The 25694-nt window shown below is 45.6% G+C and overlaps 1 protein-coding gene across 5 annotated transcripts in view; it reads right to left on the bottom strand.

The window, feature by feature from the left end:
• The window catches only part of SHANK1 (SH3 and multiple ankyrin repeat domains 1), a 656518-nt gene that overhangs the window by 309118 nt on the left and 321706 nt on the right, over positions 1–25694 (bottom strand). Inside the window, exon 1 of one of the 5 annotated variants that reach the window (XM_068241412.1) lies at positions 4156–4230. The exons of the other annotated variants lie outside the window; for them this stretch is intronic. The gene's annotated coding sequence lies outside the window, so the exon portion shown is untranslated. Of the gene's footprint in view, positions 1–4155; positions 4231–25694 lie in introns of those variants that run through there. 5 annotated transcript variants of the gene reach the window in all.

The raw sequence follows: 25694 nt of genomic DNA, 5'->3' as shown, positions 1-25694 counted from the left end.
GCTCGGGGTAAGCCGCCGCGGAGGATTTCTCAGGCCCTGGTGGGCCGATTTGCATATTTTTTTTTGTTACACGCAGCTAGCACTTTGCTAGCTGCGTGTACACGCCGATCCGTGCTGATTCGCCTCTACCCGCCGCGTTAGAGGGCGCCACCCCCTGAGACCCCATGTGCAGCCTGGCCAATCACCGGCAGGCAGCGCTAAGGGGTGGATCAGGACTCCCTCCGACGCCATGATGTGGATGACGTCGATGACGTCATCCCGATCGTCGCCATGGCGACGGGGGAAGTTAAACAAGAAATCCCGTTCTGAACGGGATTTCCTGTTTGCTCTGATCGCCGGAGGCGATCAGAAGGGGTGGGGGATGCCACTGCACAGCGCTAGGCTAGCTACATGATTAAAAAAAAACAAAAAAAAAGTGCTGCGGTGCCCCCTGGTGATATTATTGTATCGCCCAGGAGGTTAAGAGATAGATAAGAGATAGTGTGAGGGTTCAAGTGAGGACAGAGAATATATAAGAGCTAGTGTGAGGGTTCAGGTGAGAACAGAGTATAAATATAATAGATAGATAAGTAATAATGTGAGAGTTCAGGTGAAGACAAAGTATAAATAATAGAATAGATAAGTGCTAGTGTGAGGGTTCGGATGAAGACAGTATATTTAAGAGATAGATATGGGCTAGTGCAGGCATGGGCAAACTTGGCCCTCCAGCTGTTAAGGAACTACAAATCCCACAATGCATTTGCCTTTATGAGGGATGACTGTGGCTGTCAGACTCCTGCAGTGCATTGTGAGACAGACTTGTAGTTCCTTAACAGCTGGAGGGCCAAGTTTGCCCATGCCTGGGCTAGTGTCAGAGTTCAGGTGAGGTCAGGGTTTATATAAGAGATAGTGAGAGGGCTCAGATGAGGACAGAGTATATACAGTGGGTTGCAAAAGTATTCGGCCCCCTTGAAGTTTTCCACATTTTGTCACATTACTGCCACAAACATGCATCAATTTTATTGGAATTCCACGTGAAAGACCAATACAAAGTGGTGTACATGTGAGAAGTGGATCGAAAATCATACATCATTCCAAACATTTTTTACAAATAAATAACTGCAAAGTGGGGTGTGCGTAATTATTCGGCCCCTGAGTCAATACTTTGTAGAACCACCTTTTGCTGCAATTACAGCTGCCAGTCTTTTAGGGTATGTCTCTACCAGCTTTGCACATCTAGAGACTGAAATCCTTGCCCATTCTTCTTTGCATAACAGCTCCAGCTCAGTCAGATTAGATGGACAGCGTTTTGTGAACAGCCGTTTTCAGATCTTGCCACAGATTCTCGATTGGATTTAGATCTGGACTTTGACTGGGCCATTCTAACACATAGATATGTTTTGTTTTAAACCATTCCATTGTTACCCTGGCTTTGTGTTTAGGGTCCTTGTCCTGCTGGAAGGTGAACCTCCGCCCCAGTCTCAAGTCTTTTGCAGTCTCCAAGAGGTTTTCTTCCAAGTTTGCCCTGTATTTGGCTCCATCCATCTTCCCATCAACTCGAAGAGATGCACCCCCCGAGCATGATGCTGCCACCACCATATTTGACAGTGGGGATGGTGTGTTCAGAGTGATGTGCAGTGTTAGTTTTCCGCCACACATAGCGTTTTTCATTTTGGCCAAAAAGTTTAATTTTGGTCTCATCTGACCAGAGCACCTTCTTCCACATGGTTGCTGTGTCCCCCACATGGCTTGTGGCAAACTGCAAACGGGACTTCTTATGCTTTCTGTTAACAATGGCTTTCTTCTTGCCACTCTTCCATAAAGGCCAACTTTGTACAGTGCATGACTAATAGTTGTCCTATGCACAGATTCCCCCACCTGAGCTGTAGATCTCTGCAGCTCGTCCAGAGTCACCATGGCCCTCTTGACCGCATTTCTGATCAGCGCTCTCCTTGTTCGGCCTGTGAGTTTAGGTGGATGGCCTTGTCTTGGTAGGTTTACAGTTGTGCCATACTCCGTCCATTTCTGAATGATCGCTTGAACAGTGCTCCGTGGGATGTTCAAGGCTTTGGAAATCTTTTTGTAGCCTAAGCCTGCTTTCAATTTCTCAATAACTTGATCCCTGACCTGTCTTGTGTGTTCTTTGGACTTCACGGTGGTGTTGCTCCCAATATTCCCTTAGACAACCTCTGATGCCCTCACAGAGCAGCTGTATTTGTACTGACATTAGATTACACACAGGTGCACTCTATTTAGTCATTAGCACTCATCAGGCAATGTCTATAGGCAACTGACTGCACTCAGATCAAAGGGGGCCGAATAATTATGCACACACCACTTTGCAGTTATTTATTTGTAAAAACTGTTTGGAATCGTGTATGATTTCCGTTCCACTTCTCATGTGTACACCACTTTGTGTTGGTCTTTCATGTGGAATTCCAATAAAATTGATTCATGTTTGTGGCAGTAATATGACAAAATGTGGAAAACTTCAAGGGGGCCAAATACTTTTGCAACCCACTGTATATAGACAAGACAAATAACATTTATATCGCACTTTTCTCCTAGCGGACTCAAAGCACCAGAGTTGCAGCCACTAGGATGCGCTCTATGGGCAGCAGAAGTGTTAGGGAAACTTGCCTAAGGTCTCCTACTGAATAGGTGCAGCTTACTGAACAGGCAGAGCTGAGATTCGAACCCAGGTCTCCTGTGTCAGAGGCAGAGCCCTTAACCATTAACCACCCTGGCGTTCTGATTAAATCGCCAGGGTGGCTGCGGGAGGGTTTTTTTTAAATAAAAAAAAAACTATTTCATGCAGCCAACTGAAAGTTGGCTGCATGAAAGCCCACTAGAGGGCGCTCCGGAGGCGATCTTCCGATCGCCTCCGGCGCCCAGAATAAACAAGGAAGGCCGCAATGAGCGGCCTTCCTTGTTTTGCTTATATCGTCGCCATAGCGACGAGCGGAGTGACGTCATCGACGTCAGCCGACGTCCTGACGTCAGCCGCCTCCGATCCAGCCCTTAGCGCTGGCCGGAACTTTTTGTTCCGGCTACGCTGGGCTCAGGCGGCTGGGGGGACCCTCTTTCGCCGCTGCTCGCGGCGGATCGCCGCAGAGCGGCGGCGATCAGGCAGCACACGCGGCTGGCAAAGTGCCGGCTGCGTGTGCTGCTTTTTATTTGATGAAAATCGGCCCAGCAGGGCCTGAGCGGCGACCTCCGGCGGTGTTGGACGAGCTGAGCTCGTCCAGACCGCTCAGGTGGTTAACCATCCAGCCAGTATATATACTGTATATATATATATATATATATATATATATATATATATATATATATATATATGTGTGAGAGTTCAGGTGAGGATAGTGTATATATAAAAAATAGTGAGGTCTGGGTTCAGGGCAGTATAAGGATTTCCGTTTTGGCATGAAGCGTCCTACACTGGTTTCTGTGGCAAGAATGAGGATATGCTGTTTGTAGGCAAGGATGCCTCAGCTTCTCTGATCTGGGGGCACTGAGCTGCAGCTGACACTGCACTGGTTAATACAGCTTTGCTGGCTATGCACAGTGTACTATAATGCACTTGCTCTTCTCAGCGGTAGCAGCAGCAGGGAGGGATTAGGGGCTCAGAGACACGTGTGACACAGTAGGGTACTACATTCCTGTTACTATTGACCTCAATATGCTTCACTCTTATTTGCTTCTATGGCAACTGGATACTGTTTAAAGGAGGCGGGCTGCAAATCTATATTCTGTTTTCATCTATTGTCTTTTAATTGAGGTACTTTATATATGATAACATTTTTATGTTTAAAAAAAGAGGGCATCCTATGCCTACAATGTTGCCATGGAAGCAGATATCACCCTCTGGCAATTATGGTTAACCCCTCGCTGTCATAGTGAGGAGAGATGGGATGACATCCAATGCAGAGTGCTGGGGAGGAGGGGGGATGTGATGTAAGCTATCATGCAAAGGGATTTGTCGCCTGCCTGAGGTTTATAACTATATTTGTACCTTCAGGACTGAATAATCCTTAAATTAAAATGTTCACACATCAAAAGATAGACCAGAGTATCTCATCTGTCTTTTTGCCAGTCTCTCTATTTAAAGAGGAACTGTAACCAAGTACTTCATCCCAATCAGTAGCTGATACCCCCTTTCCCATAAGAAATCTTTACCTTTTCCTCAATAGATCATCAGGGAGGGTCTGTATGACTGATATTGTGGTGAAACCCCTTCCACAGTGTGATGTCAGGACCGAGGTCATGACAGTTTCCTGTCTGAGAGCCTTATTGCATTGTGGGAAATCTCCCTCTGAACACTGCTCTTTTAAGCCACTTACACCACTGCCCGCACTCTCACTCTCATCCTTTGAAGTTCATGCTGTCCGTCTCTATTCTCCATACCACATCCAGATTGCTGTTATCTACCGCCCGCCTGGCCCAGCCTCTACTTTCATTGATCACTTTTCAGCATGGCTTCTCCAGTTCCTCTCCACTGATATACCCTCTATCATCATTGGAGATTTTAATATACCCATCGACACTAACTGCCCTACTGCCACCAAACTGCTCTCACTCACCTCCTCGTTTGACCTCGCACAATGGTCCTCCACTTCCACCCACAAAGACAGCCACACTCTTGACCTTGTCTTTACCCGCCTCTGTTCTATTTCAAGCTTTCATAACACTCCGCTTCCCCTTTCAGACCACAACCTTCTTACCTTCTCAATCAATTCTTCTCTACCGTCAACTCCTCCAACACTACACCATACTGTCACGCGCAGGAATTACCGCAACCTGAATGTGAATTCCCTGACTGAGGCCTTGCAACCTCTAAGTACTCTGTCTTCCTACACTGACCCTGAGGCAGCATCCAGTTACTTATTTAGCGTAGTCTCCTCTGCCATGAATTCAGCCGTTCCACTCACCACCTCCTGCCCCCGCCAAACTAACCGGCAGCCCTGGCTCACTGATCAAATCAAACAGATGAAAAGGCGTGTGACAATCCAGCCCCGCGATCCCGTCAAGATCTGCTCCCGTTAGCGTACGTAGGAAGTACGGGCACAGACGGACAACGAGACCGGTTGCTGGATCGTCAGAGGGAAGAGAAAAAAAAGGAGGCGACAGAGCGTGCCAATCCCGTCTAATCTGCTCCCGTTAGCATACGCAGGAAGTACGGTGAACAGACTGACAATAAAGATTGGTCGCGCAGCTGCCGACAATATGTAATGGGACAAACATCCACCAATCCCGTATTACTAGGCCACTGTTGCCATGCAGGTCTCCTGCACTAGAGACTGCTGGAGGCAAATTCACTGTGTGCGTAGTAAACGGTTAAGATTGGTTGGAGGTGCCCATACATGTACAATTCTGATTGTATATACAATCGGTAAACTAAAAATATCGATTTCGCGCTGGAAAGCGGGTAAACTGCCACCACTGTCTGATTGGATGAATGGAGCAGACAGTCTCCAACTAGGGCGAAGAGACCCCAACGCTATCATAATAAGGTAGCCAGCCCAATCACATTCAACATGTTCCAGTCACCGTTTGGGGAATAGTCACTTCCGACGGCTTAAAGACTGTGAGCAATGTGACGTTAAAGAAAGGTTACTGGGTCCCTATATGATGCAATCTCGAATTGTGTTTACAATCGAGAAACGAAAGTTATCGATTTCGCACAGGAAATCTGGTACTAGCTAATCCTAGAAGGAAGAAACGGTTATTTACAACCTAGCTAGCAAATCAACAATTTATAAGCAAACCATAAAACAATGCGGTAGTATGACTGACTCTTCAGAGGGCAGATTCGTTATAGCAGCAATCAGATGACCAGAACAGGCACAAGACTGAACGATAAAAATCGTTAGTTTATTTCTAAACTACATACACACAGCTTATTTTAGAACAGATTGATTGACAGAGAGAAAAGAGGAAAAGGAACAGAATGTCTGAATATACACAGTTCAAATACCGTTATTGGTAGTCCATGCGGCAATCGCAAGTCTTTGGCGTAATGTCCAAAATGGCGGTTGCCATGCGGCCAACAGGCCTTTGTTAGAAAGTTCCAAGATGGAGGTTTTGGCCCATGTCCTTGCGGGCTGCCAGGATGTTACTAGGCATCAGATTGAAAGTAAAGGACCCAGAGCTTTCTGGGCTCTCTGTGGTTATAGCCCCCACTCCAGCAAGGAGGGGTTAAGGGGCGTGGATCACACACCTCTTTGCAGCAGGAGGTCCCTGCCCCTCTCATAGAAACAAGAATTTACCTGAATCATGATAGGTGTGCTCATCTGCAAACCGTACAAGTTATGTTAAATCTAATAACATTTTTAGGTTTGTCAGAATTTATCAAGAACGTTGATACCAAACTTGGGGGATCAGACCCCTGGGGTATTAGAGGGTTGTTTTAAAACAATCTTACGCTAGATCTGGCAGTCCGGTTGGTCCGTAAACCTGTCAGAACCAGCGCCCTGTGGAATCCCATAACCTGTGCAGATTTCATGGCCAGGGAGATCTGCTATGCCAGGAATTATGAAGGAAATATGGAGAACATATGAATATTGGGATTCCTGAGGTCACAGCAGGTTTTCCTAAGGTCAGAAGTCTTTTGAAGCTCAGGGAGCAGCCGAGGTGTCATATCTCATGCTGAGACTGGGGCCGATCAGGCTGGAGAAAGCTACAATTTATGAGCTTCTGTCAACTGAGATCTACCCTTCACCTGATGGATGAGGTCATAAACACCTCAGGGGGTCCCCTGTGCTGGCAGAGAATCTTTTCACAGGAGGCTAATTAACTGACCATGAAAAGATTCCTCCAGCCCTTTGGCGAAGGGAAAAAAAAAGTGTATTTAAACCAAAAACTGTCAGTTTGGTTGGTTTGCGAAGAACTGGCGTTCGTAACTCCATGACGCATTCGGTATGCCATATCGACGGCGTCACAAGACGCTCCAGGGTGGCAGAAAGGTGCTGGAGAAAAAGCACTGCTGTAGAGGACTTCAATCACTATAAACAAACTATGCAGGAGCTCAGGGATGCCCTCACCTCTGCTAAGCAGTCTTATTTCTCCTCACTCATCTCCTCACAGTCCCACTACCCAAAACAATTGTTCAACACCTTTAACTCCCTACTTCGTCCCCCACCTCCACATGTCTGTCAGCCGACGACTTTGCATCATACTTTACAAGCAAGATTGATGCAATACGTAATAGCTTCAACACACAACCACTTTTACCAGCTCAACCGTCACCTATAAATTCCTTCTGTCCGCCTGCACCCTCACCCACCACTAACTGCCTTCCCCCCGCTCCACACGACCACTCTCCTACTCGAACATCTTTCACCACACTAGCTGAACAGTGTCTTTCCTCACTAATCTCCAAAGCGCATCTCACTACCTGTGCCCTGGACCCCATTCCCTCTCATCTAATCCCCCAGCTTTCCTCCTCCTTTAATCCCGCTCTAACAACTGTATTCAACCTGTCTATCTCCACTGGCACTTTTCCTTCCTTATTCAAACAAGCTATCATCACACCACTTATCAAAAAACCCTCTCTTGATCCAACTTCTCTATCCAACTACTGTCCTGTCTCTCTCCTCCCCTTTGCTTCTAAACTGCTGGAATGTCACATCCACTCAGAATTGTCTGCCTTTCTCTCTACCAACTCCTTACTTGACCCCTTTCAATCTGGATTCCGCACACACCATTCCACTGAAACTGTCCTCACGAAAGTGTCTAATGACCTACTGGTAGCTACATCCAAAGGCCAGTTCTCTATTCTAATACTCCTTGACCTTTCCTCTGCCTTTGACACAGTTGATCATGCTCTGCTTCTGCAGACACTGTCATCTTTAGGAATCAAGGGACAAGCACATTCCTGGATCTCCTCTTATCTCTCTGGACGCTCTTACACTGTCTCATTCTCTAACACCAATTCCTCTCCACACCCACTGTCTGTTGGTGTACCTCAAGGCTCTGTTCTTGGGCCACTTCTTTTCTCAATCTACACCCGTGGCCTGGGACAACTAATCAACTCTTTTGGCTTCCAGTATCACCTCTATGCGGATGACACCCAAATCTATCTCTCAGCTCCTGACCTGTCCTCACTACTATCCAGAGTCCCCGACTGTCTACGTGCCGTGTCTGCATTCATGTCCTCCCGCTTCCTCAAACTCAACATGACTAAAACGGAAATTGTGATTTTTCCACCATCGCTATCTACACCCCCACCAATTGCAACCATAACGGTAGACAACACCCCAATAACCTCAACCACTAAGGCCCGCTGCTTGAGGGTTATACTTGACTCAGAGCTCTCCTTTAAACCTCACATTGCCTCCTTAACCACCACCTGCTATTTCCAGCTCAAAAATATATTCCGTATCCGTCCCTTCCTCACACAAGAGGCCACCAAAATGCTTGTTCATGCCTTAATCGTCTCCCGCCTAGACTACTGCAACACCCTGCTCTGTGGCCTACCAAAAAACAGGCTAGCACCTCTCCAATCCCTTCTAAATTCAGCGGCCCGCCTCATTCACCTTTCCACACGCTCTTCCGATGCAGCCCCTCTGTGCCAGTCTCTCCACTGGTTACCCATCACCCAGAGGATCCAGTTCAAACTCCTGACTCTAACATACAAAGCCCTCCACGAGTTGTCTCCTCCATACATCTCCTCACTAATCTCAAGATATTGTCCCTCCCGCAACCTTCGCTCCTCCCAAGAAATTCTCCTGGCCTCTAAGCTGATCACCTTCTCTCATGCTCGCATCCAAGACTTTACACGAGCATCATCTCTTATCTGGAACTCTCTTCCACAGCCGGTACGTCATGCTCCAAACCTGGACATCTTCAAACGCACTCTTAAAACACACCTTTTCAGACAAGCTTATAACATTCTATAGCCCCCTATTTACTTATCTGACACAATGTAATCAGAGGCAAAGAATCACTGCCTCATCCATCCTCCACCCCCTTACCTAGTGTGTCCCCCACAACCCATTAGATTGTAAGCTCGCAAGGGCAGGGTCATCCTCCTAATGTTTACTGTTCTTGTAACAATATTTGTGCTGCTTGGAACTCTGCTGTACATTTGTTAGTTGTATCTATGTTCCCCTTGTCGTCTTATTGTGCTTTGTAAAGCGCTGCGGAATATGTTGGCGCTATATAAATAAAAAATAATAATAATAATAATAATAACAAAAAAAACAAACAAACAAAAAACAAACCTTGTAGACTATCGCAATATTAGGGTGTGTGATTATAGATAATTAGTAGACCTAAGCCCGTCAATGTCAGGGGCTCTAGGTCTCCCTCACAACCCACCTCCATTCCTGCCTCTGTGACTGCCGCCACCGCCGCATGTCAGCACGCATTCGTGTGCGCCTGCGGACATGCCCGCCGGCCCCCTGGCCCCGTCCTGCTCCTGTCCCCATGGCTGTCCGGGCTACATATGTGCAGTAGTGCAAACGTATAGACACAGGGACAGGGGACGCAAAGACACTTACTGTTTATTATATAGGATGGCAGTTGGTGCTGTCTGTTTTTTTATGTCTGCCAGTAGTAAAGATGGTTACGTGCAGGCTAAGTGTGGATCAAACAATATGAACAAATTACATGGTAAGGACACAGAGGCTGCTCATTGTATACAGAATGCGCCTCTGTGTCCTAATAGGATTTATCAAACCCACCTCGGGTTCTCTTTAAATGACACAGACAAATGAGTGTATGGTCCTAAGGACTTAACTGAAACATTAATGGTGACACTTATTAAAGAGGTGCATGAACCCTAACTGTCTATGTATCGCTTCTCGCTCTGGCCAAGCGAGAGATCTAGGAGAGGAGCTGTCGGCAGGCTTTAAGAAACGCCTTATCTTCTCTTACACATTGTAAGTGTAATTTTAATGCGCTTATTTTTATATTAAAAATCAATTAACCCTTCGCACACTCACATGCAAATGTCCAAACAAATGCATTCACAGATTTACTCATCCAGGCACAACTGTTATCCCTACAGCTAAATTAAAAGCCAGGGTTTTAGTTCACAGAAAAATGCATTCTTATGCTTAATCACCTATACTGCGCAGAAGTACCCAGGTAAACATAGGTGTCCTAAATCTGGCCCTGTAACATGCATAGTGCAGACATACAAACACATTCATTGCATCAAACCTATCAATGGATTAGGAGCACACATCCTAACTTCCTCTCCTGGGAAAGACAGTGCATCTTACCAATCGCACAAGGGAGCTAACTTTATGTGTCCATGTGCACCATGCGCATACACCAGCATAAGCTGTCTGCATGCTGACAAACATACAGGGGAAGGGGGGAGTGCACCGAATTAGACCCTAGCCACAGGGGTCAATGATAAGAATAAACATACATATATCCAGGCACATCGCCTCTAGTTAGGACATTAAATAAATTTGCAGACAGCTTATGCAGACAGCTTATGCTGGTGTATGCGCATGGTGCACATGGACACATAAAGTTAGCTCCCTTGTGCGATTGGTAAGATGCACTGTCTTTCCCAGGAGAGGAAGTTAGGATGTGTGCTCCTAATCCATTGATAGGTTTGATGCAATGAATGTGTTTGCATGTCTGCACTATGCATGTTACAGGGCCAGATTTAGGACACCTATGTTTACCTGGGTACTTCTGCGCAGTATAGGTGATTAAGCATAAGAATGCATTCTTCTGTGAACTAAAACCCTGGCTTTTAATTTAGCTGTAGGGATAACAGTTGTGCCTGGATGAGTAAATCTGTGAATACATTTGTTTGGACATTTGCATGTGAGTGTGCGAAGGGTTAATTGATTTTTGCTGTTTCTAGCCACACCCCCTTCAGCACCTCCCTTTCCCTAAAAATTTATTTAATGTCCTAACTAGAGGTGATGTGCCTAGATATATGTATGTTTATTCTTATCATTGACCCCTGTGGCTAGGGTCTAATTCGGTGCACTCCCCCCTTCCCCTGTATGTTTGTCAACATGCAGACAGCTTATGCTGGTGTATGCGCATGGTGCACATGGACACATAAAGTTAGCTCTCTTGTGCGATTGGTAAGATGCACTGTCTTTCCCAGGAGAGGAAGTTAGGATGTGTGCTCCTAATCCATTGATAGGTTTGATGCAATGAATGTGTTTGCATGTCTGCACTATGCATGTTACAGGGCCAGATTTAGGACACCTATGTTTACCTGGGTACTTCTGCGCAGTATAGGTGATTAAGCATAAGAATGCATTCTTCTGTGAACTAAAACCCTGGCTTTTAATTTAGCTGTAGGGATAACAGTTGTGCCTGGATGAGTAAATCTGTGAATGCATTTGTTTGGACATTTGCATGTGAGTGTGCGAAGGGTTAATTGATTTTTGCTGTTTCTAGCCACACCCCCTTCAGCACCTCCCTTTCCCTAAAAATGTATTTAATGTCCTAACTAGAGGCGATGTGCCTGGATATATGTATGTTTATTTTTATATTAAAACGTTAATGCAGCAGAGAGGCGCTCCTGTTTCTTCTCTCCATTCTGTCTATGTATCTGCCTGTCTGTCTATCTACAATCAGCACATTAGGCATTTGATTTTATAAAAATATCATATTGAACAAAAAAAGAAAGAAATCAGTTAAAAACTAAGGCTCTCTTGATCTTTGATTGACAAAGTGACACCAAACCTAAAATGACACACCCTACCTGCTGTGCTCACAAAACCGATACATAGTTTATCTAATATATAATTTAGGTTTATCTTAATTTGGATCCGGCTGGAGTCCCTATTCTTTCCAAGGAAGTGACCATCCTAAATAGATCCAGTGATTACCCGAGTGGAGACGAGTTTATCAACTCCACCTGCCAGGGGCGTTGCTAGGATCCTAACAGATCCCGGGAACTTTTGGCCACTCCAGATGAAAAATGAATGTGACCATGCACAAGAATGTGGGTGTGGTCATGGGTGGAGCCAAATGTACATGAACTTCACAGCAGTCTACGTAGGCCTGCCCAGCAAAATGTTGCATGAAGCTCCCATCTCCATTAATTACAGAAAAAAAAAATGCAGCATATCACATATATAATAGGCAGTGTAATTTAAACATAACTAGGCAGAGTTACCTGGCTTCTGTGCTGGCTGCAGGGGCATAACAATAGACCCTGCAAGGGATGCCTCCGCAGGGGGGCCCAGAAGCCACAGGGGGCCCCGTGGGGGAAAAAGTTTGAGAGACTAACAACTAAGGGCATGGAGAGAAAACATATTCTACTCTCGCACCATTGCTATGTTGACTGCATGTGTCTACCACACTGTCCCTGCTCCCTAGGGTTCGTAAAAAAACATCTGTCTCACACTGCAGCAGAGTTCTGATGACTTCATGCACAACTTTACAAACAAAGCAGTCACAGTTGAAAAAAAAGTTGTAGACCTTCCCTCAGAAGAGATTCCTAGATTCTTATCACATACAGGCTAGTGACTTTATGGTGTCTAATTACTGGACAAAGTGGAATGGGTAAGATTGATGTCTGACTGTCACTGCCTCATTAAGAGCTTGTGTCTTATACTGAGTATAAGATCCTGTAATAACAGTATCATTCTTAATGTTTTGCCAAAGTTACAGTGAATATTATATCTTATGTTCAGCATGTCATTATTGTTTCTCCATATAGCATGTGCTCTCATGTAGTAAAATAATATGGCTGTGTGTGTGCGTGTGTGTGTGTGTATGTATGTACTGGGAGCAGCGACAAGGGACTTGTTGGCTGCAAGGGGCTGGAGGAAGCCCCGGGTAAGTAGATCTAGGGGTAGCATAGATTACCTGACATTTCCTTTAAAGTAGACCCATATTAAAATACAAGATTTCAGAAGTACAATCTATTTTCTAAATTATAATAATAAATAGCAGCCTTTTTTCAGCTGCATGATGACAAATATAAAATATTTTACATTTATTGGAGGAACCCCTCCCTTCCTTTCATATTGCCGGGACAGAATCCGGCAGACTGGTGGAGTAGGTGGTGTCCAGCAATGGAGGAATGGCTAATGGCTGCCACCAGTATAACCCTAGTTATGAAAAGAGAAGGGTGAAAAGCATGCACTGAAATGCTCATAGGCTTCAAGGAGTTTTGAATTAAAAAAATGTTTGTTTTGGGTCCGCTTTAAGTGTTTTTATTTGCATGAGGAAAACACATTGGTCCTCAGTTTTCCTATGCAGAAAGAGAGGGGGGTGGGGGGCCCCTTCCAAAGTTTCGCAGGGGGGCCCAGTGATGTCTAGTTATGCCCCTGGCTGGCTGGTAGGGCTTACTGCTGGGCACAGCACCCAATATGTCTACATAGAGGCACCATAGCACCCAGCATACCTCCCCATTGTTGTGTGCTGTGGTACCATGCTGGGTGCTATGATGCCTCTTTGGGACACGCTGGGTGCTGTAATGCCATGCTGTGTGCTGTGGTACCGTATTAGGTGCTGTGTAGTGCTCTGCTGGGTGCTGTGGTGCTTCTGTGTGGCATGCTGGGTACTGTGTGGTGCCATGCTGGGTGCTGTGGTGCCTCTACTCTGTCTTCAGGACAAACCCAGGGCACCCCAGAATAGATCCGGAGCATGTGGCACTGATCTTTGGGGCTTACAACGCCCTGCCACCTGCCTACTGTAGTTGGCTGCCTATAGCAACCCGATTTTGTGAGTACCACAGTTCTCTCATATTCTTAAATTGATTCAGCATTTGTGCTCCTTTTGTCTCTGTGATTGTTGTTGAAGGTGCAAGGTCATCTCATCATCCCCCCGTTAATGTGTATCCGAGGCAACATGTAACATGATGAGATAAATGCGAATGTACAGTGCAAAACATATTATTAACCAGGCTGTTTTACTTTTTTTACTTTGCTGCCTGAAAGAGTTAATTTTCAGACATGCAAGTGACAGCTTTTTGCTTGTCGGTAGCTTGTCGGGAATATAGTAAACATCCCTGAAAAGCAAATTACAGCCATAAACGTTTTCCTGGCAGAATACAACTCCTGAGGGCAGGGAGAGATAAAATACATGAACTATTGACCATTTTCTAACTCTGGGACACTTATAAGGCTGCCATTGAGCAGAGGCAACAAAACTTTCAATCTAGTTTGTAAATGTGTAAATATAAGTAGTAGTTAGCACATGCAAACTTAGCACCGTAGTTAGCACATGAAAACTACTTAGCACTGTAGTTAGCACATGCAAACTACTACTTAGCACCGTGCTAACTAGGGTGCTAAGTAGTTTGGACATGCTAACTAGGGTGGTAAGTAGTTTACATGTGCTAACTACGGTGCTAAGTAGTTTGCACGTGCTAACTACTTAGCACCCTAGTTAGCACATGCAAAGCATGTTAGCACATGCAAAGTGGCTTTTCGCTGGCGTGCTAACACTTAGCACCCTTTTCTGAATCAAGCCCATCAGAGGGACACTTAGGGCCTGTACACACTGCTGCGCTTTTAAAATCGAATGTGTTTTTTAATCACAAGGTCTTTTGAAAAGTCATGAAAATCCCGAAGACCTGCACACACTAGTGCGATGTGATTTTTCTATTTTCCTGAAGGCTTTTGCGATTTAAAAAACGCATCGCAAGCGCAGCAGTGTGTACAGGCTCTTAAAGTGACAAGCCTATCCTCTGTACAGTGCAGCGTTAGATAAATACATTTTGTTTTTAAACTCAAGATCGCAGCCTGCCAGCGCTGATCAGCCGCTGGCAGGCTGATCGCTGTGCCCTGCAGTGGTTACTGATGGGAGCTCGTGCAAGCTCCCGTCTAATCTCGCTCCTCGCGAGATGATACCATATGGCGTCCAGGAGCAACGAGAGAGCCACTCTGCGGCCGACATCCTGCGTTAGACGGTCGCAGGGTGGTTAAAACAAACCTGAAGCGAAAATACACTTATGAGATAGTGAACTGTATGTGTAGTACAGCTAAGAAATATAACTGAAAATAAAAATGATAATCTTCTTTGCTACTAATGTTCTATTTGTTATCCGGACTACACATACAATTCATTAGATTATTATTATTATTATTTAGTATTTATATAGCGCCGGCATATTACGCAGCGCTGTACAGTGTATATATATATATATATATATATATGTATATATATTGTCTTGTCACTAACTGTCCCTCAAAGGAGCTCACAATCTAATCCCTACCATTGCCATATGTCTATATTATGTAGTGTAAGTACTGTAGTCTAGGGCCAATTTTTTAGGGGTAGCCAATTAACTTATCCGTATGTTTTTGGAATGTGGGAGGAAACCGGAGTGCCCAGAGGAAACCCACGCAGACACGGAGAGAACATACAAACTCTTTGCAGATAGTGCCCTGGCTGGGATTCGAACCAGGGACCCAGCGCTGCAAGGCGAGAGCGCTAACCACTACGCCACCGTGCTGCCCATACTTTTTTTTTTCTCACTTCAGATTGGCTTTACACCTACAATGAGCAGGGCATCCAGGGGACTTGGGGGGAAAAAAAGCAAGCCTTTCATAAAAGGTTGACTTTAAAGTAGAGCTCAGTCAGTATCCTAAAAATAAACCATCATGCATTGCTCATGCAATCTGCATTAGTTCAGCATTAGTTATAGATGGCAGTTCCCCCAGCACTGAGCACTAATGAAAATTCAGGATGTGTCTGGCAGTATGAGCATGTTACTTATTCAGAGGCGACATCTTTACACCTCTCACATGAATTCTGCACCGTCTCTGCCGCACTGCATGGAATAAGCACATTATATGAAACAAATCGGTTTGGGGCCACTTTTGATGATACATATTTTACTCCCAGGGTTTTACAGTCGCATACATATGTTGATAAGATGCAGTTATTTGATATGACACTACCATATATAGACTGATCAGGCTTCCTCTTATCACCCCCAAAAATAAGAATCTCAGAACATTCATTTTGAAATCATGAAATATCTTAAAGGATACCCAAGGTGACATGATGAGATAGACATGTGTATGTACAGAGCTAAGCACACAAATAACTATGCTGTGTTCCTTTTTTTCTTTCTCTGCCTGAAAGAGTTAAACATCAGGTATGTAAGTGGCAGTTCCTGTCTGAGTCGGGACTGGGTCAGAGTACAGTGTGACCCTCACTGATAGGAAATGACAACTATAAAACACTTTCCTAGCAGAAAATGGCTTCTGAGAGCAGGAAAGAGATAAAAACGATCAATTTTTCATAGATTTTAGCTCTGTCATACGTCAACGAATGTGTCATTGAGCAAAAACAATAAAACAGTAAAAGCCTAAAAAGTAGATTTAAATATAAAATAAAACTGTGGAATATTTTAAAAAGTCATTTTTAGGAGAAGGAGGATAGATACAATTGTTTGTTTCATTAGTTTATTTTCACCTCGGGTGTCCTTTAAAGCGGATCTAAACTCAGACCTGCTCTCTGCTCTGAAAGATAAGCAATAGCATAATAACCTTTACAGAAAAAAAAATTCCTTGTTACAACTTATAGAGCTCCTCCAGAGATGCTGCCGTGTAGAAACTTCCTGGTTTGCTGGGAGCACAGAAGAGGTTAACCTCCTGTGTTTACATATTAGCTCTCAACTCGGGGGACAGCTGGGAAATCAATTTACACTGGCTCATTACTTGCTGAAAAGATAGCATTAGACAGGCTTTTCTCTATAAACACACACAGGTTGGACACAGAGTGGATTTCTCTGTGTTGTTCTTTTCTCCTGTGCAAGAGTTCAGGTCTCACAGGCGTAGCAATCGCCATAGCGACCATAGCAATGCTATGGGGCCCGCCCCCTGCCCTACACCACAAGGGGCCCGCAGCTGAGAGGATTTTTTTTTAACTTTTATAGATTTATTAGGAAGCTGGGTGCCGGGCCCCCCTCCCGACATCCCTCCTCCCGCCCCCCAGTCCCCGCAAATAGCAGGTGAGGGGGGGCTATTTTGGCCGGCAGAATGATACCTCCCTGGCCAGCTGCCAGACCCGACAATTACTTTGTAGTTCCAGCCAGGGAGGAAGGAAGGAGGAGTGGCTTCCTGGCCGGAAGAGGCTGCCTGCTGAAGTGCTGGGGGAGCCCCTGGCTTGGTCCACCTGGTAGAGATGGGAAGTTCGGATCTTTTCAATGATCCGGATGATTCGAATCGGATCATTGAAGAGATCCGGATCTTTGATCCGAATCTCGGATCATTTTACTACCGGAAGCATTCGGGGGTGAAATGACTAGCAGGACAGGTCTGTGGACAAGAGAAGGAGAGGGGGGTGGACACACAGAGAAGGGGAGAAGATGGACAGAGGGCAGGGAGTGGACAGAGAAGGGAGGAGGGACGAGCAGAGAGCAGAAATGTTTGCACGTAATACCCACATGCTGAAGTCATATGCTTTACATATATTTCACCTATATGCTCATCTGTACACTTTGAAAGAAAAGGTCGCACAGTGAAAGAAACCATTCCCAGAAGTGTAGTGCAGCTGTTTAGAGCCGAGTGCAGGAGGATCATATTACGCTGCAATCACAGTGCCTGCAAAGTTACTGAGCTGTGCTGAGCCAAAAGCTTCCAATGTGTTCACTGTGCACAACTACGGAACAGACAGCCTGTAATGAGCATCACGTTATAGCCAGTATGTGTGCTCTACACATATCTGGCAGTGGCACCCATGTCCCCTCTACCTGTCCCTGCAAGGCTGGCTCCCCTGAGTCCCCTCCAACAGAGCATCCATCTCTGCTCTGCTTCCAGGACCCCGCTGCTACCCGCTGAGAGGGGGCGTGTCGCTCCTGGCCCCGCCCTTTTTGCGATCCGAATCACTCATTTTGATGATTCGGATGATCGACTCATAAAATAGATTCTGATCAAAGATCCGAATCGTTCATGATCCGGACAACACTACCACCTGGTCCTGACGTGCGGCTGACAGGGAGACTAGTATGAGGTGTGGGTGGGTCAATGGCTATCAGCCTATTATCACTGCTGCTAGTGGGAGAGCTGCAGCTGTCAGCCCGTGGATGGAGTTTACATTGACAGGCTGACAGCTGCAGCTCTCCCACTAGCAGCAGTGGTAATAGGCACCAGCAGGCAGGCAACTAGGCAAGCACTCACTCACCTCAGCCTTGCTCCAGGCAATGCAGGTCTGGCAGTCTCCTGTGTAGTGTAACTACTGTGCACTTCCTGCTCCTTTGGGCTCTAGTGCCTGATGTCAGAAGCAGGAAGTGCAGACAGAGCTACACTACAGAGTAGAGATGGGAAGTTCGGATCTTTTCAATGATCCGGATGATTCGAATCGGATCATTGAAGAGATCCAGATCTTTGATCCGAATCTCGGATCATTTTACTACCGAAGCATTCGGGGGTGAAACGAATAGCAGGACAGGTCTTTCCCTGCTGTGGACAGGAGAAGGGGAGGGGGTGGACACACAGAGAAGGGGAGAAGATGGACAGAGGGCAGGGAGTGGACAGAGGAGGGACGAGCAGAAATGTTTGCACACAATACCCACATGCTTTAATCATATGCTTTACATGTATTTCACCTACATGCTCATCTGTATACTTTAAAAGCAAACGGCTCACAGTGATAGGAAGCATTCCCCAAAGCATTCCCAGAAGATAAGTGCAGCTGTTTAGAGGGAGGGCAGGAGGATCATATTGCGCTGCAATCACAGTGCCTGCAAAGTTACTGAGCTATGCTTAGCTGAGCCAAAAGCTTCCAAAGTGTTCACTGTGCACAACTAGGAACAGACAGCCTATAATGAGCAGCACATTGCAGCCAGTATGTGTGCTCTACACATATCTGGCAGTGGCACCCATGTCCCCTCTCTCTCATCTACCTGTCTCCCTGCAAGGCTGCCTCCCATCCAACAGAGCGATCCATCTCTGCTCTGCTTCCAGGACCCCGCTGCCCGCTGAGAGGGGGCGTGTCGCTCCTTGCCCCGCCCCCTTTTCGATCCGAATCACTCATTTTGATGATTCGACTCACAAAATAGATTCGGATCAAAGATCCGAATCGTTCATGATCCGGACAACACTACTACAGAGGAGAGAGACAGGACCTGCAGCCCCTGCAGCAACAAGGAGGAGGTGAGTGCTGCCTGCATGTCCTCCCCACTGTGCAACTCTGTAATGCTGGGAGAGGGTGGAGGAGCTACCACACTGGAGGGAGGGGGGCTGGGACACTTCTAGCTACTACAGTGTGTGTTATGCTGGGGAGGGGGCTGGGACACATCTAGCTATTACACTGTGTGTTGGGGGATGAGGGGACACATCAAGTTATTATACTGGGGGAGGGGGGAAGGTACAAATCTAGCTACTACAATTACAAATCTAGCTACTATAATGTGTATAGGGTGACTGGGTGAGGGGGGATTAGAGTACACATCTAGCTATTATACTGTGAAAGGGGGGCAGGGGGCACAGATCTAGCTGCTATTCCTGCCACCTCCAGTACGTACAGTATAAGGTGATACTCTATGCCTGTACTGAGTGATAGTATACTAGCTGCAGTGTGTGCTTATCTCTGCTACCTCCGGTATGTACAGTATAAGCTGTTACTCTGTGCCTGTAATGACAGTAAACTAGCTACAACGTGTACTGATCTAACATTTGCTGATCTCTGCTACTGCCAGTATATACAGTATAGGCTGTTACTCTGTGCCTATACTAATAGTACACCAGCTGCAGTGTGTGCTGATCTTTGCTGCCTCCAGTATAAGCTGTTACTCTGTGCCTGTACTGATGGTGAACTAGCTGCAGCGTGTACTGATCTCTGCTGCTTCCAGTATCTACACAGTATAAGTGGATACTCTGTGCCTATACTGATAGTATACTACCTGCAGTGTGTGCTGATCTCTGCTACCTCCATTCTGTACAGTATTAGTGGTCACTCTGTGCGTGTACTGATAGTAAACTAGCTGAAGCGTGTGCTGATCTCTGCTACCTCCAGTATGTACAGGATAAGCTGTTACTCTGTGCCTGTACTGATACTATACTAGCTGCAGTGCTTGCTGAGCTCTGCTACCTCTAGTATGTACAGTATACGCTGTTACTCTGGGCCTGTACTGATAGTAAACTAGTTGCAGTGAGTGCTGATCTCTGCTACCTCCAGTATGTACAGTATAAGCTTTTACTCTGTGCCTGTACTGATAGTAAACTAGTTGCAGTGAGTGCTGATCTCTGCTACCTCCAGTATGTACAGTATAAGCTGTTACTTTGTGCCTGTACTGATATTATAGTAGCTACAGTGTGTGCTGATCTTTGCTACCTCCAGTATGTACAGTATAAGCGGTTACTTAGCCTGTACTGTGAGTAAACTAGCTGCAGTGTGTTCTGATCTCTGCTTCCTCTAGTATGTACAGTATGGGGAAGAAGGGGGTGGGGTTGGTAATGGGGGGGGGGGGGTGGCGCGCCCAACCACAAAATTTGCTATGGGGCCCATTGAATTGTAGCTACGCCCCTGTCAGGTCTGCTTCAAGTTTAGGCCTGAATTGCTAGACAATCTCCAGAAATCTCCTGCTTGAATACATTAAGTGATTCAGCAAACCTGCACTGCATATGGCTGGCCCGTTTCCACTAGGTGTGAATTTGTGTGGTTTTTCAGTAGATTCGCACTGCAGTGCTTTCATAGTTACATAGTTACATAGTTATTTTGGCTGAAAAAAGACATACGTCCATCGAGTTCAACCAGTACAAAGTACAACTCCAGCCCGTCCCCCACATACCCCTGTTGATCCAGAGGAAGGCGAAAAAAACCCCACCAGGCATGGTCCAATTAGCCCCAAATGGGAAAAATTCCTTCCTGACTCCAGATGGCAATCAGATAAAATCCCTGGATCAACATCATTAGGCATAACCTAGTAATTGTAGCCATGGATGTCTTTCAACGCAAGGAAAGCATCTAAGCCCCCTTTAAATGCAGGTATAGAGTTTGCCATAACGACTTCCTGTGGCAATGCATTCCACATCTTAACCACTCTTACTGTAAAGAACCCTTTCCTAAATAAATGGCTAAAACGTTTTTCCTCCATTTCTTATGGGCCCATTTCCATTACATGCCATAATCGCATCCAGAAAAAATCTGAACAGCAGTGCCATCATTTTCCGGACGCCGCATGCAACTTTTGCATGCATTTGTGTTTTCTGTGCATTTTCACATGCGTTTAAGTGTTTGTTTGTATTGTTAATAGAAATGAAAAACAAAAAAAAGGGGTAAAAATTGCAAATGCGCATGCAAATTCACATGTGAGCGGCTCATTTCCACTAGGAGCCGTAGCCGTTTCCGACGGGGCTGTGTCACCCGTTCTGCTGCCAAGCCACAGCTCAAATCACCAAGTCATGCCATGCACGGCTCTAGGGATTCGATTGCGCACTGCATAAAGCTGCAGTATTCTCTCCAGATTCACTCCGCAGTGCGATCTAAACAGCAAGTCACTATTTAGGCAATATCAGCCTCAATTCACTTATCTCCTGTGTATAATAATGTTTCTAGTGTTATCACCATGGTCGGATGAAAATGTTTCACCATGCTTCATGAGAGAACTGGCCCTGCCTGCGATATTTACCTTCTGCGGCTCCAGCCCCAGCGCAGTAGCGGCTCCCCGATGGGATCATGTGAAAATAGCGGATTCCAGTCGGGTGCACTTTACTGTGCAGGCACAGGCGACTTGCATCTGCGCCGTAAAGCGGACCATAACGGGGATTGGCTATTTCGGCCTGTTCCTGATCAGAGAGCCGCTACTGCCCCTGCACTGAAGCCAGGAAGGTAAATATTTACATGTCCGCCATTCGGGGGCTACTAGCGCTGCCACCAAGTGACAAAGGAGGATAAGGGAAGCCTCATTAGAATACAGAGGCGTCCCCCTCCCGAGGTAAGTACCCCGCAGGGGACTTTTTTTTCGTTACACATTCTCTTGAACTATTTTCTATCTATCTATCTACAGTGGCTTGCAAAAGTATTCGGCCCCCTTGAAGTTTTCCACATTTTGTCACATTACTGCCACAAACATGAATCAATTTTATTGGAATTCCACATGAAAGACCAATACAAAGTGGTGTACACGTGGGAAGTGGAACGAAAATCATACAGGATTCCAAACATTTTTTACAAATAAATAACTGCAAAGTGGTGTGTGCATAATTATTCAGCCCCCTTTGATCTGAGTGCAGTCAGTTGCCTATAGACATTGCCTGATGAGTGCTAATGACTAAATAGAGTGCACCTGTGTGTAATCTAATTTCAGTACAAATACAGCTGCTCTGTGATGGCCTCAGGTTGTCTAAGAGAATATTGGGAGCAACAACACCGTGAAGTCCAAAGAACACACAAGACAGGTCAGAGATCAAGTTATTGAGAAATTTAAAACAGGCTTAGGCTACAAAAAGATTTCCAAAGCCTTGAACATCCCACGGACCACTGTTCAAGCGATCATTCAGAAATGGAAGGAGTATGGCACAACTGTAAACCTACCAAGACAAGGCCATCCACCTAAACTCACAGGCCGAACAAGGAGAGCGCTGATCAGAAATGCAGTCAAGAGGCCCATGGTGACTCTGGACGAGCTGCAGAGATCTACAGCTCAGGTGGGAGACTCTGTCCATAGGACAACTATTAGTCATGCACTGTACAAAGTTGGCCTTTATGGAAGAGTGGCAAGAAGAAATCCATTGTTAACAGAAAGCATAAGAAGTCCCGTTTGCAGTTTTCCACAAGCCATGTGGGGGACACAGCAACCATGTGGAAGAAGATGCTCTGGTCAGATGAGACCAAAATTGAACTTTTTGGCCAAAATGCAAAACACTATGTGTGGCGAAAAAACTAACACTGCACATCACTCTGAACACACCATCCCCACTGTCCAATATGGTGGTGGCAACATCATGCTCGGGGGGTGCATCTCTTCAGCAGGGACAGGGAAGCTGGTCAGAGTTGATGGGAAGATGGATGGAGCCAAATACAGGGCAAACTTGGAAGAAAACCTCTTGGACACTGCAAAAGACTTGAGACTGGGGCGGAGGTTCACCTTCCGGTAGGAAAATGACCCTAAACATAAAGCCAGGGCAACAATGGAATGGTTTAAAACAAAACATATCTATGTGTTAGAATGGCCCAGTCAAAGTCCAGATCTAAATCCAATCGAGAATCTGTGGCAAGATCTGAAAACTGCTGTTCACAAACGCTGTCCATCTAATCTGACTGAGCTGGAGCTGTTTTGCAAAGAAGAATGGGCAAGGATTTCAGTCTCTAGATGTGCAAAGCTGGTAGAGACATACCCTAAAAGACTGGCAGCTGTAATTGCAGCAAAAGGGGGTTCTACAAAGTATTGACTCAAGGGGCGAATAATTACGCACACCCCACTTTGCAATTATTTATTTGTAAAGAATGTTTAGAATGATGTATGATTTTCGATCCACTTCTCACATGTACACCACTTTGTGTTGGTTTTTCACGTGGAATTCCAATAAAATTGATCCATGTTTGTGGCGGTAATGTGACAAAATGTGGAAAACTTCAAGGGGGCCGAATACTTTTGCAACCCACTGTATCTCTACAGTAAACTAGAACGAATTCTGCTTGGTGAATACATTTCTGCCACTTTCATAGAACAAAGCAGAAGCAGATGTATAAGTATTTGGTGTATCTGTGTGACAAGCAGGCTTATGCGATGCCGGTTATTGATGTGCGTATCGCAGGGAGAGGCAGAGACACTGATGAAAAGCATAAAACTCCAATCATGACTCCTTATATTGCATCCCGCAGTGATCCCCCCTAATCAATCACATCGACGGGGAGGATTTGCTCTAGATACAGCTTCCTCTGCTTATTCTGAGAAATTTATATTCCAAAGGATCCTCCAAAACAGGTCACGGGATGTTCCCCTACAACTTGATTAATGCATGACAGTCCCACAGAAGCCATCCAGGCAGTTCTGCTTGTTACAGAATAATAACATCGAGCTGCTGAACACAAACAAGCCCGGTGATTTGTGAGATGAGGGGATTTGATTGGCTGATCCGAGGACTGTCTGAGGCTCTGTTCCCACTAGAGCGGAGAATGGGCTTTTTTTTGTCCGTTCTCCGCTTATTGCTAAGTGGAGAGTCACGGGTCCTATGGTGTACATAAATTCTGTCTATCTATCTACTGAATATTCTGGTGTATAAGACTACTTTTTAACCCTAAGAAAATCTTCTAAAAAGTCAGGGGTCGTCTTATACGCCGGGTGTCATTGATGCTGGGTGATACGCCCTATCCTGTTACTGCCTCTCAGATCTCGCTGCTGAGGACTGTAGAGAAGCGGCGCAGGCACACATGTGCGAGATGAGATCTGAGAGGCAGAGAACGAGATAAATAGTATACAATAACAAGGGTGGGCCAGAAGTGTTAAAGAGGCATGTTTTATGGGCATAGCGCAATCTATTCTTTCATACTGCTCTGATAAACAGGTAGTCAAAGAGAGCTGAGAGAGGGAGAGTTGACCAATCCAATCAGTCAATCTCCTGTATACTGTTATATACTGGGTACCACATACAGTACAGCACCAGTATCTCTTCATACATAGCACCAGTATATGATGTTTTTTTAATTTTTATTTGGTGTGCGTTGGAAGAGCGGTACTCTTATATGGCGAGTATATCCCAAACTCTATATTTTAACTGGAAATGTTGAGGGGTCGTCTTATACGTCGAGTCGTCTTATACGCTGGAATATACGGTATCTATCTATCCATCTATAACTACAGTAAACTAGAAAGGTTATATATAGGAGCCGTTCAAACTGTCACTCTGTAATGCATCCGCGGGATCTATTGCAGTAAGTGGAGCACGCTTCTGTGCAGCTTGTGATAATCCCAGGCCAGGCGGATGCACTACCCCATATAGCCTTTGGGGGAGCATATCTGCCCCGGGCTCCAGCTGCATCACTATGGGCCATCAGAGCGGACATTATACTGTCCCCTCCCGCTGGCCGCACGTGATGCGGAAGTAAGTGGGAACAGAGCTTAAAACTGGAATTTGAGGATCTCTCTTGCATAAATTACATCAGTGCATCCAGGAGCATAACTACAGCGGAGCAGCCCCTGCAACAGCAGGGGGGCCCAGAGCTGTGAGGGGGCCCCAACTACTAACCTTCCCTTCCTTTCCCATCGGAAATCAGCATTTCTGATCAGGAAGCAGATTCTCGCCAGTTGCCACAACTCGGTAATTGTAGCTCAATCACCATCATTCTGCTAACCCTGTGCCCAACTCACTGGCGGTGTACATATACATACGCAAGTACCGTCCCCACTCGGCCTTTAAAGGGAACCAGAGACGAAGCACCCTTGTGTATTTTACCATATATATCAGTAAGAACATTAGAGAAAACACTTACCATGCTCTGTTTCATCCTCACTGCTAAAAGTGTCTGTTATCAGCTGTGATAAGAATCCCGGACTGAGCATTCAGTCTGGCTTTGCAGGGAATAATTATAGCTGAGTCATTATAGCAGAGCCACAAGGGGGCAGGCTTGGGCTTGAAAAGACACCAGAGAAGACAGACCCAGCTATAATCTTTCCGTAGCAAAACCAGACTGAATGCTCAGTCGGGGATTCTTAGCAGAGGTGATAACAGTCAGATTAAACAGAGAACAATGAAACAAAGAGCAGATTAGGTGTTTACTATCATGTTCCCACTGATTTATAAGGTAAAATACAAGAGGGTGCTTCATCTCTGGTTCTCTTTAAGTTACAGGTGTGGTCGCTTCTCCAAAACAAAAATACATTT

This window comes from Hyperolius riggenbachi, chromosome 6 (genome assembly GCF_040937935.1).
Source record: "Hyperolius riggenbachi isolate aHypRig1 chromosome 6, aHypRig1.pri, whole genome shotgun sequence".
Lineage (NCBI taxonomy): Eukaryota > Metazoa > Chordata > Amphibia > Anura > Hyperoliidae > Hyperolius > Hyperolius riggenbachi.
This window is presented reverse-complemented; position numbering and strand designations above follow the sequence as displayed.